The sequence below is a fragment of the Hippocampus comes genome, unplaced genomic scaffold (genome assembly GCF_001891065.2).
Source record: "Hippocampus comes isolate QL1 unplaced genomic scaffold, H_comes_QL1_v1.1 scaffold221, whole genome shotgun sequence".
NCBI classification, from domain to species: Eukaryota; Metazoa; Chordata; class Actinopteri; order Syngnathiformes; family Syngnathidae; genus Hippocampus; species Hippocampus comes.
The window spans coordinates 414,399-417,247 of NW_017806070.1; the positions used below are offsets into that span (position 1 = coordinate 414,399).

Below are 2,849 nucleotides of genomic sequence, written 5' to 3' on the forward strand. Positions count from 1 at the left end.
AGTCCCTGCTATCAGCTAGCTCGGTTTACAGCCCTGATATAAAAAACTGTGATGTCACCTGTTTCCATAGTGTAGTGGTTATCATATTCGTCTCACACACGAAAGGTCCCAAGTTCAAAACTGGGTGGAAACAATCCCTGCTCCTTTTTAATTTGCTCTGAAAAACTGGATCACCAAATTGATTCAAATCACAACCACCCATCATGGAATCAAACCGCAGTCTTCCGCGTGACATGCGAAGACACTGTCCACTCGACTAACGAGGAATACAGGGTTCAAAGGAGCTGTGCTGTCCAAAATAAGATACGATAAGATAAGAAAACCTTTATTAGTCTCGCAATGGAGAAATTCCCAATTCACAGCAGCAAAGTTATGAATGGAGTGGAAACAATCCCTCCCGCTTTTTAATTTGCTGTTAAAAACTGCATCACCAAAATGATGAAAATCACAACAACTCCCCATCAGGGAATTGAACCCCAGTCTTCCGCGTGACTGGCAGCGATACTGTCACTATACAAACGAGGAAAACAGGCTGAAAAGGAGATCTTCCCGGCGAAACGTCCCTATCAGTTAGCTAGGTTGCCAGCCCTGATATAAATAAGTGCGATGTCACCTGTTTCCATAGTGTAGTGGTTGTCATGTTCGTCTTACACATGAAAGGTCCCCACTTCGAAACTGGGTGGAAACAATCCCTGCTCCTTTTTAATTTGCTCTGAAAAACTGCATCACCAAAATGATTAAAATTACAACTACTCCCCGTCAGGGAATCGAACCCCGGTCTTCTGTATGACAGGCGGAGAGACTGTCCAATATACTAATGAGGAACACAGGCTTAAAAGGAGATCTTCCCGATAAAACACCGTCCCTCCTATAAGCTAGCTCGGTTTACAGCCCCGATATAAAAAACTATGATGTCACCTGTTTCCATAGTGTAGTAGTTATCAAATTCGTCTCACACGCGCAAGGTCCCCAGTTCGAAACTGAGTGGAAACAATCCTGACTCCTTTTTTATTTGCTGTGAGAAACTGGATCACCAAAATGATAAAAGTCACAACGACCCGTCAGGGAATCAAACCCCCGGTCTTCCGCGCAACAGGCGGAGAAACTGTCCACTCTCCTCATGAGAAACACAGGCTTAAAAGGAGATCTTCCCGATAAAACACCGTCCCTGCTATCAGCTAGCTTGGTTTACAGCCCCGGTATAAAAAACTGTGCTGTCATCTGTTTCCATAGTGTAGTGGTTATCATGTTCGTCTCACACACGAAAGGTCCCCAGTTCGAAACTGAGTGGAAACAATCCTGACTCCTTTTTTATTTGCTGTGAGAAACTGGATCACCAAAATGTTAAAAGTCACAACGACCCGTCAGGGAATCGAACCCCGGTCTTCTGTATGACAGGCGGAGTCCGCGTGACAGGCGAAGATACTGTCCACTTGACTAACGAGGAATACAGGCTTCAAAGGAGCTGTGCTGTCCAAAATGCCGTCCCTGCTGTCAGTTAGATGGGTTGCCAGCCCTGATTTGAAAAACCATGGTGTCATATGTTTGCCCCGAAATAAAAAAACTGTGATGTCATCTGTTTCCATAGTGTAGTGGTTATCACGTTCGTCTCACACACGAAAGGTCCCCAGTTCGAAACTGGGTGGAAACAATCCCTGGTCATTTTTAATTTGGTCTGAAAAACTGCACCACCAAAATGATTAAATCTACAACAACTCCCCGTCAGGGAATCGAACCCCAGTCTTCCGCGTGACAGGCGGAGATACTCTCCACTATACTAACGAGGAACACAGGTTTAAAAGGAGCTGTGCCCTCCAACAGTCCCTGCTATCAGTTAGCTAGGTTGACGGCCCTGATATAAATAAGTGCGATGTCACCTGTTTCCATAGTGTAGTGGTTATCACGCTCGTCTCACACACGCAAGGTCCCCAGTTCGAAACTGGGTGGAAACAATCCTTACTCCTTTTTAATTTCCTGTGAAAAACTGCATCACCAAAATGATGAAAATTACAACTCCTTGTCAGGGAATCGAACCCCGGTCTTCCGCGTGACAGACGGAGATACTGCCCACTATACTAACAAGGAACACAGGCTTGGAAGCAGCTGTGCCCTCCAAAACAGTACCTATCAGTTACCTGGGTTGAAGGCCCTGATATGAAAAAACTGTGATGTCACCTGTTTCCATAGTGTAGTGGTTATCACGCTCGTCTCACACACGCAAGGTCCCCAGTTCGAAACTGGGTGGAAACAATCCTTACTCCTTTTTAATTTCCTGTGAAAAACTGCATCACCAAAATGATGAAAATTACAACTCCTTGTCAGGGAATCGAACCCCGGTCTTCCACGTGACAGACGGAGATACTGACCACTGTACTAACAAGGAATACAGGCTTGAAAGCAGCTGTGCCCTCCAAAACAGTACCTATCAGTTACCTGGGTTGAAGGCCCTGATATGAAAAAACTGTGATGTCACCTGTTTCCACAGTGTAGTGGTGATCACGTTCGTCTTACACACGAAAGGTGCCCAGGTCAAAACTGGGTGGAAATAATGCGGACTCCTTTTTGATTTGCTGTGAAAAATTGCATCACCAAAATGATGAAAATTACAACAACTCCCCGTCAGGGAATCGAACCCCGGTCTTCCGCGTGACAGGCGGAGATACTGGCCACTATACTAACGAGGAACACAGCCTTAAAAGGAGATCTTCCCGCCAAAACACCATCCCTGCTATCTGTTAGCTGGGTTGACAGCCCTGAAATGAAAGACTGTGATTTCACCTGTTTCCATCGTGTAGTGGTTATCACATTTGTCTCAGACGCTTGTGGAGGCTCTCAGTCGTACAGGAAAG

The 2,849-nt window shown here is 45.6% G+C and overlaps 10 non-coding genes across 10 annotated transcripts; 6 read left to right on the forward strand and 4 right to left on the reverse strand.

Annotated features, from left to right (window-relative positions):
• The first annotated feature begins 60 nt into the window (after nucleotides 1-60).
• trnav-cac (transfer RNA valine (anticodon CAC)) lies at nucleotides 61-133 on the forward strand. Its single transcript has one exon. It is a non-coding gene; the product is annotated as a tRNA-Val (tRNA).
• Nucleotides 134-615: 482 nt separating this feature from the next.
• On the forward strand, nucleotides 616-688 carry trnav-uac (transfer RNA valine (anticodon UAC)). The gene has a single exon. It is a non-coding gene; the product is annotated as a tRNA-Val (tRNA).
• Nucleotides 689-1,223: 535 nt separating this feature from the next.
• On the forward strand, nucleotides 1,224-1,296 carry trnav-cac (transfer RNA valine (anticodon CAC)). Its single transcript has one exon. It is a non-coding gene; the product is annotated as a tRNA-Val (tRNA).
• Nucleotides 1,297-1,578: 282 nt separating this feature from the next.
• trnav-cac (transfer RNA valine (anticodon CAC)) lies at nucleotides 1,579-1,651 on the forward strand. Its single transcript has one exon. It is a non-coding gene; the product is annotated as a tRNA-Val (tRNA).
• Nucleotides 1,652-1,715: 64 nt separating this feature from the next.
• trnad-guc (transfer RNA aspartic acid (anticodon GUC)) lies at nucleotides 1,716-1,787 on the reverse strand. The gene has a single exon. It is a non-coding gene; the product is annotated as a tRNA-Asp (tRNA).
• Nucleotides 1,788-1,879: 92 nt separating this feature from the next.
• On the forward strand, nucleotides 1,880-1,952 carry trnav-cac (transfer RNA valine (anticodon CAC)). The gene has a single exon. It is a non-coding gene; the product is annotated as a tRNA-Val (tRNA).
• A 61-nt stretch (nucleotides 1,953-2,013) lies between these two features.
• On the reverse strand, nucleotides 2,014-2,085 carry trnad-guc (transfer RNA aspartic acid (anticodon GUC)). The gene has a single exon. It is a non-coding gene; the product is annotated as a tRNA-Asp (tRNA).
• Nucleotides 2,086-2,177: 92 nt separating this feature from the next.
• On the forward strand, nucleotides 2,178-2,250 carry trnav-cac (transfer RNA valine (anticodon CAC)). The gene has a single exon. It is a non-coding gene; the product is annotated as a tRNA-Val (tRNA).
• Nucleotides 2,251-2,311: 61 nt separating this feature from the next.
• On the reverse strand, nucleotides 2,312-2,383 carry trnad-guc (transfer RNA aspartic acid (anticodon GUC)). The gene has a single exon. It is a non-coding gene; the product is annotated as a tRNA-Asp (tRNA).
• Nucleotides 2,384-2,612: 229 nt separating this feature from the next.
• trnad-guc (transfer RNA aspartic acid (anticodon GUC)) lies at nucleotides 2,613-2,684 on the reverse strand. The gene has a single exon. It is a non-coding gene; the product is annotated as a tRNA-Asp (tRNA).
• Nucleotides 2,685-2,849: the final 165 nt, after the last annotated feature.